The sequence below is a fragment of the Drosophila melanogaster genome, chromosome 2R, assembly GCF_000001215.4.
Source record: "Drosophila melanogaster chromosome 2R".
In the NCBI taxonomy this organism is placed as follows: Eukaryota; Metazoa; Arthropoda; class Insecta; order Diptera; family Drosophilidae; genus Drosophila; species Drosophila melanogaster.
The window spans coordinates 13,361,416-13,375,974 of NT_033778.4; the positions used below are offsets into that span (position 1 = coordinate 13,361,416).

At 42.5% G+C, this 14,559-nt stretch overlaps 1 long non-coding RNA gene across 1 annotated transcript; it reads right to left on the bottom strand.

Annotated features, from left to right (window-relative positions):
* Positions 1-409: 409 nt before the first annotated feature.
* On the bottom strand, positions 410-1,420 carry lncRNA:CR45312 (long non-coding RNA:CR45312). The gene has a single exon (NR_124542.1). It is a non-coding gene; the product is annotated as a long non-coding RNA:CR45312 (long non-coding RNA).
* Between the last annotated feature and the right edge of the window lie 13,139 nt (positions 1,421-14,559).

Genomic DNA, 14,559 nt, shown 5'->3' on the forward strand with positions numbered 1-14,559 from the left:
CTTTATTGTAATTATAGAATTGCCAAAAAAGATGTCTAATTTGTAATTAACAAAAAATCTAAGCTGTGCAACTACCTATCTACTCGTTATTCTTTACATAAATTCAGTTAAAAATCCTCAGCTGAAATTTTTGTATTTTTTTAAACAAGAAACAAAAAGCTTTAACAAAAAGTGCAACAAAGCATTTAAAATAAATTGCTTTTTCCCGAAAAAATGCAATTTGTTAGCCATTTCTGTGGAACCAGGTGGCTGGTTTTAATAATGTAAAGTGTTGGCTTTGCATATAAATATTTGCACAAAACTACATTTTTTTTTTGGGTTGGCCTAAAAGTAATAAAAGCAGCTGAAAGTAATCAATGAATAAAAGTATATAAATAACGGCGGCGGTTGTAGGCAGGTTTTAACGGATGAACCGCCTGTATTTTAATTAATGCGCCAGTTAGGCGTTGTAATTTCGCCATTAAAATGCTCAATTAATGCCATACAGGCCGAGTCGGAGGCATTAATGAATTTAAACACAAATTTATGTACTTACAGCGAATGGGCGGCGGGGCGTGGTGTTGTAGTCAGCAGGAATTTGCATTTTAATGATTGAATGCTTTTCAATTGAATTCAATGTGTTTTGGTTCGGTTTTTCATGGTGTTTTCTATACAAGCCGTGTGTGTTGTCCTTTTGTAATTAACCAAGCTCGATCGACAACAGTCAAATGTCACTTTAATTATTTTCAGCAAGTACATTTGCTAATGTTTGTGTTGGCAAATGAATTATATTACAATGTGCCATTGTATCCATGTCCTTGTTCGTTAAATGCATGCGGTCCAGCAAGGTCAGTCGTTGTTATTTTTTTTTTTTTTTTTTTTTTTTCATAATTGCCAGTGTAATTGCTTGTGTTGAAGGTGTCGAGCGGACAGTCGAATAAATAATGCATTGTACAATTGCAGGAGGAAAGGCGAGAAAGGCCAGAAAAAGCATGAAAAAAACCCGCCGACACGGTTCACAAATTATGCAAATTACTTTGACAGAGCATCTCATTAAATGGCGGCCAGGACAGCGAAAATAATAACTACTCAACTTTGAGCGAAACTATGAAAAGTAGTTGCGTCTAGCGGTCGCTAGGTGGCGCCGCCAGTAGTGTGAATAGTGAGGTCTTTCAGTGCTCTGCAGTGCACAAACACAGTCACGCGTCTTCTTTAGCAGTTCGTATTTTCCAAGAGTTTTTCACACTTTTCTTGTCACTTTGTTTAAGAGAAATCCTCGCTGGCTGACTTTTCCTGCCGAAGTTTCTGCTGACGCTTCGCTGCTGCTGCTGCTGCTGCTAGTTGAGTTTCCTTGAGCGATTTTTCTTATAATCTGCCACTGCAACGGACTGCTGCTGGAAAACAGGACACACACAGGACGCAACGAATTCAACTTGTGAGCAACGAAATGCGTTGCGGGCGTTTTTATACCGCCTGCCAGCCCGATGAATTTTCCGGGTGGGGATATGCAAAAAGAAAAGAAGCGCAAGACGCACGGTCGAAGGACGAAGGCACCGAGAGCGGAGCGGAGCGGCAGCGCTGCCCCCATCCCGCTCGCACTCGAGGCGCAGCATCCGCAGTCGGCATCACTGCCTGCGCACGCACTGCCCGACAGGACATGTCCCAAAAAGCTCGACCAAAGCTCTCCGCCGCACTCGTTTCACCGTCGTGTCGCGAGTTCGTGTGCTCTGCGTGCTTCGTGCGTGTCGCTCGTCTCGGCCGAAGTTCATGCGTCCTTCGGGTGGTGTTCATTTTCGGGACTGCTTAGCGTTCATTTTCAGCACTTCCCCTTCGGGTTTTTATTTTGCTTCAGCCCGTTTGCGCCGCTTTGGTGCAGTTATTATTATGCGCTGGCTTTGTCTCCTGGCTCTAATTTACAGTTTCATTTAGTCGGGGTCAGACTATAAATAGTCGCGCTCATTTGCCGCCAGACATGGGCTGCCATTTCGGGGCTTTCCATTTCGCAGACACGAAACCCCCGCCACGAACCCACCATTCACCCACACACCGCAGGCCCGTTCGAACGCCAAACGCCATCAAATCAAACACGAAAATCAAATTTGTAAACAGCGTTCAAGTGGCACAAAACATACGAGCGGAAAGTGGGCGGGAAAATCACTTCCCCACCTGGCATAAATTGTTGCCTTTGCTGCCTGCCATTAAAATAAACCGCTAAACGGGCAATATTTCGGCACGCTCCAAGTCAAGTCAAGTGCTCCCGGCTCCTTTGCATATGAAAGGCCAAACAGAGAACGTATAAAACCGCTGAGGAATTACCTTTCAGGGGAAGGGGAGTGGATTTCTTTTTTGACTTTTCAACTTTCCAGCAGCCACTCGATAGGCGATAAGCGATAAGCGACCGGAAATGGCTGTTTGCTGGCAAATTGGTTGCACGGCTGACTCGCAACAAAGTGCGATACAATTTTTGCACTTAGCCGCATTTCGTGTTTTGTAAACTTGCCACATTCAATTAGCCGCAAGTGCACAGTTAGCTGCCGTCGCAGCTATAAAGCGGCGATTTCTAATTTCGATCTGTCAAACGCAAGGACCCAAGATCGATGGCAGCCGATAAAAAAGTATTTCCACCCGTTACAATCGCTCGGAAAATCTCAATTGGTGCTCGTGTGCCAGAGAGTGGTCGAAATCATTTACAATTCATGTGGAAAATGTTCGTCTAGTGCATTGTGCAGCAATTTATGCTTAAATAAAGAGGCAGACAGGCCTGAACAGTTACTGAAATTTCACTGGCAGAACCTAATTCGCCGTTCGCACTAACTTGCATCACGTGCAGATCCAAAAGAAGGCTAAAAAAAAACCCATGTGGTATGGTTCACCTGGCCGATGATGAGTTGGAAAGTCAGCCAGGAATCGGGTGTCGTCCAGCTCGCCCACATCACACTGAAACGGGGAGTGGCAGTAAGGGCCAAATTGGAGCCACATCGCTGTGACCATTAGACTTAAGCTGTCGTAACCAACTCGTGAGATGAAAGCCTGGCCAATGTGATGGTGGCAAACAAAGCCAACGATTCGGGAGGGCCACCAGCACAGATATAATAATAACCAGGGCTGCGAGTAAGATATATAAGATGATGGTTATTGTGTCCACACCATCAAATCGGCCACAGAAGGGGTTAATGGTGATATGGTGGAGGACGTTGAGAGCTTATCCCTTCCTAAACAGAAAACGAACCAAGCCCAGAATGAGTAACATTAAAGTAGGGATGTTTCAAGCATGAAACTACAGATTGCGCTCTTAAATTTCAATGTTTCCATTGATTCAACCTTAAGTTATTTAATTTATTGGTGTAAAAATTGTATTAACCACGTTATTTAAACGCATTTGTGCGTGAGTTTTGACCCATAGTAGTCTGAAATGCCCCAAAATAACTCACTTCCTTTATCTCATTACCCAAACCCATTGATCTCTTCATGACTACGATAATCGTCTGTCCAGGTCACAGCACTAATTATTCCTGGCCCCGGGCTCCATTGAGCTAAGCCCTCGAGCTATCGTTTGGATTCATCATAAAATCGCAAATTCAATTTGTTTGACACAATCTAAACCAATATTTTAGGAGAGCCGCAAGCTGCGGGACGGGACGCCTGCTCCCGTGGAATGGTTATGGCCATTGAGGTTGTGGAGGAATGCCAGTGAACGTTGGCCGCATCGGCAAATTATGACCACGAAAATAAACGAGTTACGCGAAAAGCCAGAAACCGTGCGCAGTTTGCAGTTTGCATTGTGCAATGTGCACTATGGGTTCCTGGAAACAGGAGTTTGGAGTTTGAAGCTTGGAGCTTCGAGTTTGCACTTTGGTTGTAGGATGTTGGCCATTGCAGATGCCCATGGAGCTATGCCATCGCCTGACAGCAGAAAACCAAAAATTTTGATTTATGACCGGGGCATAAACTGCATTTGACGCGACTGTCTCGCTCTCGTTCGTGCTTTCTCTCTTTCGCTCCATGTAGGTATTTCTCTCTGTAGAAAGAGTGGGCTGTGCATGATATGGCGGCTACACATATAATCAAATAGTGGCAACAAATGCGAGGATACTACCGGATCGCCCAGCCATATGAACGGTGACATGGCAGGCACGAAATTGCAGTGAGAATGCCATTTTTCCGACGGATTTTCATAGTCCCCGTAAGTGTTCGCGTGTGCGTGTGTGTGTGTGTGCGTGTGCACCGGAAGTGCGAACGCAATATCGTGAATCTGCTACACTCACACACACTCTCCCGCTCGCTCCGTCTCGCTCACATATGGAGTTTTCGCGACGTAATGATGATTAAGCATTGTAATGAAATTGCAAATTGGCGCCACGAAACCAGCAATGCAGTGATGGCGAAAAGGGGTACGTTTAACTTATCCACCAAAATAAAAAGCTTACATTTGTAGCAAAAAGTACTATTTAACAATGCCAAGCTTGAAATATGTTAGGATTTTGTGAAATATTATTTCCCTTTGATTACCTATGTATGTAAATAATTCAATTAGTTTACCTCCTACAAAAATGATTGGACATTTATTAGCCTGTTAGTAAGTTGTATGAATATGTTAAGATGTTACCAAGTGGGTTTAGACTGAAAACTTAACCTCTTGCAAGCTAAAAATATAAGTTTTATATTTTCCTAAAATTCCTTATCCTCTATAAGGAATATATTTGCAGTCCCCACGGAAAACATTCAGACTACTCCCCTGCAACGTAACGTTTCATCAAAGGGAAAACTCGAATGACGAGGGTCGTTGATTTCAACAATTTTATTGCCGAAAGGCGGTGGTAATTGTATTGTAGTTGAGTGCCGAGAGCTAAATAAAACCACTAATAAGCCAAATGACTAGCATTTGTCAATAAGTCCGCTCAGAACTGGACCATATTCTTCGCCAAGTCACTATTCGTTGCTTCGCGGCTAAAATTATAAGTTAATAAGAAGTTATTTAGCCAAAATTCGGTTCAAGTGCGTAGAAAATTGTCATTTTAATTTATGAATTCCTCGTATATTTCTGTTACAATTATGCATAATTAAAATCGCATTAATAATCCAGGTATATAAATTCCTTTTTTTGTATTCAAACATAAATCAGCTGCCAATAAATTTATATTTCATAATTAAGCCCATATAACAAGAATTTCCTTTAAAATTTTGGAATAATATGAGTTAATTTACTTTAAGCAGCGTTTTTAAATACCAGAAAACTCCTAATGGTCAAAAGAAGCCAGGCATTTGAAAATGACTTCCATGCTAACAATGAGACTCATTTAATTTACCAAAGAATATTACAGTCAGCATTAGTGTGTTTGGCTGACATTCCCCATTTAATATTTTAGAAACAGATTTTTAAAAAATAATGCTAGGAAAAATACACCAGAACAATGGGAAAGCACCGGCAGCATAATAATAATTCGGTGTGGCTGAGGGGGGAGGAGGATGGAAAAAGTCGGGTCAGGTGGATGAAATACAAACAAAACTGTCAAAAAAGCCAGCAAAAATTTTACATAATCAAAATAATGACTCTGATGCTGGATGAATGTGGCTTCGGATGGGGGTCTGCGGGTGAATTCCGCTTCTGAGCCAAGAAATACACGACAACAATAACAAAAATAAATAAAGGCAATGACAAAAGTAAATTTCGAAATGCAAACAAAGGTAACACAAGGTGGGCGGAAGGTTTCCGGCTAATCTTTCAAGTGGCAAATGCATTCAAATGAATGTCAGGGATATTGAGGAGCATGGCATGGGTATGGGTATGGGGATGGTGGTGGTGGTGGTGGTTGGCGGAGGCATAGTCCTGCGGGCAGGACGAAGTGCTGATGCAGCAAGGACAGGGTCTCAATGGCAACGCGGCCTCAGCGAGGAGCTTAACACATGCACTTGAAATTTAATATCACTGCCGGCTGCATTTTATTATAGCATACTTTCCAGCTGCCCCATCCTTCCACCTTTGGCGGCCGCTCATCCTCATCCTCATCTACTCCTTGGAGCCGGCACAATAATCCCTCATATTTATTTTTGCAAAATTATTTGCTTTGTCTGATTGCGGATTTGCAGCTGCAGCGTTTGCACAGTTACTTTGCAGCAGAAACAGCAGCAGTAGCAGCAGCAGCAGCAGCATCATCAGAATCCGAATCAGAATCAGAATGAGCAGCAAAGGCATCCTCCATAGGGGCTCCACAGTTGCCAGATTCGGTTCCGGGCAATGAATGAAAGTTCTTTATGGGCATTCGAGCCCGAGCCGGGCACTCATTTAATATGAAAGCAAATTGCATAAAATCACACCTGCAAGCCAACTTAGCACCCGTCTTGCCCGAGGTCCTCCGGTTACCTGGCAGCCAATCCCTGGCGCTTAGCGAAAAGGACGAAAGACCTGGTCCAGGACTCGGCTCCTAGTCAAATTGTAGCCTGCAAGCGGGAGGACATTACACAGAGCGGAAAACTGAACTTTTAGAACTATTTAAAACACTATTTTTGTATAAAGATAACACAATTACTTCATTTACTTCATTCATTGTTACCTTGAAAAATAGATTTTTAAATTTAATAGAATGTCTTTGGTCACTTTAACCACAGCATATCTTTAAAACTGCTTTATAGGTATTATTATAAGTATTTTCGCCGTGCATGACAGCCATAGCCGTGCAAATATCGACTGCAAGGCCCGAGCGCAAACAACATGCTGCCCATCCAGCGAAGTGATGTCCTGGCCCTGGCCCTGTCCACCTACACCACCACCACCACCACCACCACCACCACCACATCCGCATCCTTATCCCCATCCGCCGCCTCCTCCTTTGGCAGTTGTAAAAACACGTTTATGGCCTCTCCCCCTTGCAGAGTGTCTCTGTCTGTGTCCACATCCCACATCTTGACTGCATGCCAAAAATACTGCCACCGGAACGGAACGGAACGGAGCGGAGCTGAACTGAACTCAACTCAACCGAACTGAACCGAAGTGCACTGCACTTCACTGTCACCTAGCGATTACACGGGTAAGGATAAAGGATGCAGGGATCCAAGGTGGCTGGTATGCGGGAAGGGCGGCTGCATAAGGGCGAGTGGGTGGCAGGAGCAACTTTACGATGTCTTGCAAAGAATTTCCGGAGATGGGGGTTCAACCCACACAAATAAAGTCGCGTAATGGGCCTGTTACTAATTTTGTGGACATGTAAAAGTTGCATTCGTACCAAGCAAATGCAGTAAAATGTCCGACAAACTCAAATTGGAATACACAAAATGGCCGAATGTGTTTGTTAATAGAAAACTCGGTCGTTAAGGGCCATCATGAGAACAGCGGTGATAAAATCGGGTCTACATATATTTGAAAACAAAAATGTTTTTCAATTCATCTAGAAACCTTGTATTTTCATTAATGTACTTAATATGAATAAAGCATCTTTACATTTTGTATGCAATATTTTAAAATATCGTTCTTACTTGTTCACAAATATATCATGTTTCTCATTTTTTAAGAAAAGTAAAAATATATCATTTTTGTAGTTACGAAACTAGCGACTTCAACTGGTAACTGCCGGCAATTAGAAACTGTCAGCTCCTGGTCCATTTATCCCTCTCTTTCTTTGCAGAGCCACCCGTCTCTTTCTGTCGTGCGGTTACAGTGAAATTGCATACGCTTAGGCGTTGGTCTTTTGGTAGCCCTGTGTTTATGTAGCTGTCACGGCCACGCCTTGTTGCAGTCGGCACTTTGCAAAACGCCCACGTTGCAGTTGCAGTTGCACTTGCAGTGGCCCTTGTTGTTGTTGTAGTTGTTGTTGTCAACGCTTCGATTTTGCAGCTGTAGACAATAAATTTGTGCCCGCTCATTGTCAACTAAAATCAAAAACATAATTCAGAGCTGCCAACACACGAGAGCGCCAGAGGCCGCAATGTTATGCAATAAGTGTCTGTGTGCGAATGCGAGTGCGAGTCCTGGGCATGAAATTAACACAAATGCCAAAACAGCAGCGGCAGCAGTAGCAGCAGCAAGTGGGCGTGGCCGGGGCCTAAGGACTCCGGGCAACGGACATCCGGACACTGCACTGTGAAACCGTAGTCCGTTTGCGCTTGCATTTAATGCATTCGCAGCTGCAGGAACAGCCACATCAGCCGTTGACCACAAATCGGCAAATCCATCTCAGCAGGCGGATACATTTGGTCACACAAATGCACTGAGAGAACAAGTAGAAGATCTTACTAACAATAAACTATGATAACATATACAACAAAAACAGGTCCAGACAGTCCGTAGTGAATGAAATTTAGCTTTTGAAAGCTTAATTGTAGACTCTTGTTAATTATATGGAAATGGAATTATATGTTATTAAAACAATATGAACTTATTTAGTTCTTTGTAGATAAATTCAATGGAACTAATAATTGGTTCGTACTCTCACTGAAAACTGAAACTGGAAAAATGCTCATCAGTGTTGTATAGCTTTAATTTAAATAGCAAAACGGAAACGTTTTCTTATCTGTGAATAAACAATACTGGGCCGCTTGGAATGACTTCCGGTAGTCGTCGGTGTTGTTTGTTTTAAGCAAATATCAAATACCGATCGAGCAGCAGACTTCAAATATTCAGGCTTTCCACTACCACTGCCACGCCCCCTACCACCTAACCAAACACCCACCGCCCATCGACTAACGACCCACATGACAACCACTAATCTGCACTTGTAGTGACATTATATGGACATTTGTAATTTCCGGTCGATGCCATTTTTATAACCCTGTTCAGAACGCATAAAAGAAAATTTGCAACAATGGGGCTTACAACAATAAGCTGCTGACCAGAAAAGAAAGGCCGAGAAGTGGGTTTTTTTTTGCGGGTGTGGGGTTGGTAAAAAAGGGTTTTGGTTATTTGGGTGCCAACTTTTGGGTCACAAAAGGCGACAACTTCAGCTCGTTTACTATTAAAAAAAAAAGGCACCCACACAAGCAGAGCTGGCAATTCGATTCTGTTTACGGACTCTCATAAAAACTTGAATTTTATTTCAAACGCCCAGGAGTCAATGGCAGAATGTGTGAGCGTCTAATGAGGCTAACTTGCCATAGAAAAGGGATTGGATAAACCCACCCACCCATCCACACACACACACACACACTCTGCCAGAATATCGGAGGTCCTAACCAAATATGCTGGAAAATGAAGGCTTGCCACATTTGCTTAGTCTGTGAAAATGTTTGGCTTATTGCCTTATTAAGTTCATAAAACGTTCGAGTATTTAAAGGCAACTGAAAGTGCTTATGAAATTATTGCCAGTACACAGATTCCCAGGCAATGGCACACCTGTGCTAGGCCGTAAACCAATTAGCCAAATAGGAGCTCGAATTGCAGCCAGGCTGCTTTTCAGCTTTTCTCGCACAAGGCATTTTCACCGGCAATCTCCTGGATTTCCATTAAAAAGGAAATTGAAGTTTACAACTTTTGTGCAGGCAAAACAATGAACTATCCTTTAAAGTTCCCAACTGAAGGATAAGCAGAGGTAAGTATAGTTGAAGAAATTAGGGTTCAAGCTGAAATATATAAAGTTAAAACTAAATGTGGAATAAAATATAAACTGAACCTAAAAATTTAGTGGAAATATTCATAGAAAATTTGATTTTAGAAATTTACAAATATTTGTACACAATTTAAGAGTAGACAATATATCAACCCACAATTTGAGTAATCTAGTTAAAATTATGAGCCTACAAAAGAGGAAAATAGTTTTCGAAACGGGATTATAAGTATTAAATTTACTAACCAGATTACAAATATCTAAATTTCAATGCAACTTTTCTAAGCTTAAGAATTTACCATAATGATTTGTAATATATTATATAAAAGCCGATTAAACAAACCAATTAAAGCCCTAACACGTTTGTTATCTCAGAATTGCATTTGAATCCATTGCAAAAATCCAAACAAAAATCAATTTGTTATGGAAATCAACATTTGATGGGCCCACAACCCGTATGTCGGAGTTCAGCCGGAGGACAAAGGACTTATTTTTATATTTCGGCCATGCCCGGAGGTCATAGGTGTGACGGCAAATAAGATTTAAACGCTTGCTTCATTTAGCCCAGGTGGAAAAGTCAATATTGCGGCTTTAGTTGGGAAATATTAACTGTCTCCGGTTGCAAGCACTTTGGCTGCCGGGCAGCTTCGTCCTGCGTCCTGTGTCCTGCGTCCCCAATCCTGTGCCCTGGGATAAAGGTAAACCTCAACTATTTGCATGCAATTTGTAGAAAATAGAAAATAATCAAAGCAATGTGCAGCTAGCCATGAAGTGGCGAACAAAACAGGGAAAGAGAGGAAGTGTGGTGGCAAGGGGCAGTAGCTACTTAGCAAACATCAACACCTGTTAAGGGTTACACTCGAGAACAAAGCTGCAAATTGGCTGGTGGTAAGTGCAGCTATGGCTAAGGGCAACACAGCCCCAAGCCACCAAAAACACAACCACCCACAGCACTGACCGCCCACCAAAAACACCCACCCAACCTGCAACAACAACAACAACAACATCTAATCAATTTAGCACAGTGCAGGGAGAAAGAGAAAGACGGGCATACACACAGTGAAAGGGATGGGGCGAAGGAAATTCTGCTGACCGCAGGCAATGGAATTGTTCCGGGTTACGGGTTCCTGGGCCATAGATGCCATAGAAATGGCCAGGGCCGAAAGCATTGGGCTCCTAACTTCATTATGAGATTTGTGTAATTGTTAACCAATTTACCGTTACGTTTTCCATGCCACAAGCCACACGCAAAATCGGCCCATCGGCAACTGCGGGGAAAGCCCCTCCCCATTTTGCTCGCTAATCTCGATAACACCCGTGATATATGGTTCAAATTATAATGCCGGAAATGTTATTAATTCAAAGCGCACCTCAATTTCTGAGCACTAATTACGATGTTCTTGCAATGATGATGATAATGATGACGAGGCCAGCAGCCATCAGCAATTGTACATTCGGCTGAATTTCAGAGACTTCAAAACACTCAACTAGTCAAGCTGTGTTTCTGTTGCTAGATTTATGCATATTATATAGTATTTGCATACTTTTGTCAGTTGCATCTATGTGAATTTTTCAAGCGAGAAGAAATTACACGTTAAACACACTGAAGGTCTGATATTTGATATTGGCGTATGGTACGTAAAATATTTGTCTAAAAATTATGCCCATTTATGCCACTCAATTAAATTAAATTGATTGGCCTTTGTTTGCCCTTTGTTGGAATCAACAGCCGCTGTTTGTGGCACATATCCTAAAGTTATATAAAATATATACTTCATTTTAAGCTGCCAATTTTTAGCAACTTTTAAGCGCGCCCTATATAAATACTCATGAATATTAGCGGAGAGCTATAAATCCCCTTTGAAAAGGCATATATATATATTCACCTGTGCCCCATCCACATCCACTCCATTAACGTGGGTTTTATGGCCCACTGGCGCCACACCATTTTATAATAGCGCCGGTGTTAGCCTAATTAAAAATGCCAAATGATGTTGCAGCAGCCGCTGACTAAATGAAAATTATTTGCATGTGCACTGTGTTGCACGAACGGCGATGACAAGCAGCTAATGTTGCAGCATTGTCAGGGATTTGGCCCAGTTTGTATTACAGCAAACAGGCTTCTCCCCCCACTTCATTCCAAACCGAATGACCTTTAATTGTTTGATGGCACACACACACACGCACAAGTACTGTGGCGGCTCAAAAACCACTTTCGCTTATTGGAAAGGATGCAGGATGCAGGATGGCTGGTTTATTGATCGGCGGAATGCTTTTAAGACGCGGGCATAAAAATAATAATGATGCCACGGCGTGGTGTCAAAGGGGCAGGCGGCAGGCAGCAGGCAGCTGTAGCAAAGAAGCTGGCAGCTGCACATAGAAATAAATATTTATATGGTCGGCGTCTATAAATTGAATGGCGAAAGGGTTGCGCGCCCCAACCACCCCACATCTACCGCGAAAAACTCAGGTGAGACAGGCGGGACTTATGGGCTTTGGGCCAAAAACACACTCCCACACACAACAAGACACAGCTACATACACACATAGGAGAAGCATTTGGACCTGGACATTTTTACGATGTGATTTCACATAACCACAACAGACGTGCAGACAAACAGGAGCAGGACGAAGGACACAGGATGCAGGACGAGGGAGCGGAAAAAGACGACATAAGTTGCAGACGCGCGTTGGTGATAAACTTGGAAATTGCCAGGACGAAGGGTCTGCCAGGACGAACGGGAATTTATTACCCTCCAGCGGCATCAAGGAGCTCACATCCTCGACGAGAGCAGCACAAGCGGATTCTAATAAGCAAAATGCGCTGTCCTGCAACGGAATCGGAATTATGGGGCATTACCCAAGGAGGCAGCCTTAACCCATGTTCACCACGAGACCATTCCTTTCGCAATGACAATCACTCGCTGTAACCCATAGTTGTGGCTTGATTTCGATGGCACGCCAAGCATAACGAAGGCATTAATTTTCGAGAATCACAGGCTAGAAAATACAGATGTCCTTCGCTGATTTTGCAAGTGTCAGCGCGACGATGATGGGCCACCCACTCGAGTCGAGTCGAATCGAGTCGAGCTGAGTTGAGTTGATTTAATTCAATTCATGGACAGACAATGATTGCGTCAATTGCCGCATGTTTATCATTGTGACAGCCCAAACTTGGCATTGTCCTGGCCAAAATCTTGGCACACAAACCCGACCGCAATCCCAATAGGAATAGGATGGCGGCCAAGAAGCCGCGGCGGAAATTGTGGAAATCGTATGTAAGCGTATTAGTTTGGCGATTGTGCGAGTGTCATGCTGGCAAACCCTTTCTCTGCCATTGAAATATTCCCAAATGCTGTTGCTTTAGCCAAAAAAAAAAAAACATATAATATGGGGGTCATTATGATCATGCATATGGTTGCAAATTGGGTCTCATTTTCATGGCAGATCGGAAAAATGTAGATAAGGACACAACGCGGGTCAAGGATGTGTGTTTTCTAAACGAATTATGGAGATTGAAGTTTTCAATTACAAAGTAAAATAAGTGCACTGAACTTCAAATATGGAGTATATAATTTAATATTTCGTCAAGTTTTAGGCTTGTCTTCAATCACAAGACTGATTTCTTGCGTTTAACATAAGCAACATAACCGTAGTTTTGTTTCATTTGTAATATAATTATTTTACCTCTTTATAAAGGTTCGTACATTTTAGGTTATTATTTTCTAAATGACATCAAGATACCTGAGAATTTCACACACTTCCTGTCTTGGTTGACCATTTGGCCAATTAGGGGTATCCTTTTAAGTCGGTAAGAGGTATATGGTACACCACCCAGGGGTGCGATTCAGAGCAGGTTTTCAATTACACATTATGACTGCTGCACGGTCTGGCTGGAAACTGCAGTAAAATTTCAACTACCCCGAAAACTCGCACACATTCCGAAGAAATTGGATTTGCGACTGGTTGCCTTTCTTTCTTCTTGGGCATTTTCCGCTTGCATTTGGCTCGTTTTTTATGGCCTGCCCCCTCCCCAATCGTCTCCCATTCGAAGTTCCCGGCCCGTTGACTTTTATGAACTTATAAACAAGGGAAACGGGGCACAACCCTTTCGGCCTGTTGCTGCCACAGCTACTTCCAGTGCTTATTATGTGGATTATTAGAGGGATTTACCCGATGCCATGTACAAATTCATGTGCTCCAACTCGGATTTCGGATTCCGGCTGCTGGCTGTCGGATGCCGGGTTGCTTCCTCTGCTACCTCACTTGGTCCTGGTGGCATCAATGACATAAATAAAAAGATTTCCAAAGGATTTGCCTGCGGGACACCGCACCCAAACACCCGAAAAGAAAAGCGAAGGGAAAACACCCCGACATTCCAGCCAAGTTTTCCCAGTCCAATGAAAATCATGAAGGTGTGTGGGTGTGATTTACTCGCATGCCAAGAGCTAAGAGCTCTGCCAAGTCGGTGTTGATCTGGGCATTGCCATAAATTGATAATAGAAATATATACCTATTGTACATATACATATATATGGACATACTGGTTGAAATTTGACTCAACTGGCCACTGATAAGCCACTTTGTTGCCCGGCGTAAACAATGACGTGTGCTGGACTTTCACTTCCAGTGGCCTGTTTGGCTAGCAGTTGTTGAATCACGGATTTGCCTGCATACCCTGTAATTTAGGTTAGGTTATCTAATATTGCTCATGAAGCAATTTATACTCTTACCATTTTAAATTAAATTAATATTTTCCAATTTTTGTTGAATTGAATACTTATAGTAGTCTCCAAAATTCTACCTATATATTTACGAATGAATAATACATTTTATAGTTTTGAATATCAGCGTATAGTCTAATATTCCTATGTCACTTTCTTACAGGGTAGCGAAACTAATAGAATTACTTATCAGCCAGAGATGTTCACGTTTAACAGATTAGTAAACTTCTCGAGTGACTTCTTCTTCCTCTTCAAAATGCCTTAAATCACACGTTTAACCCAATTAAATAATGTCAATTAGCATTGAAGCGTGTCAAAGGATT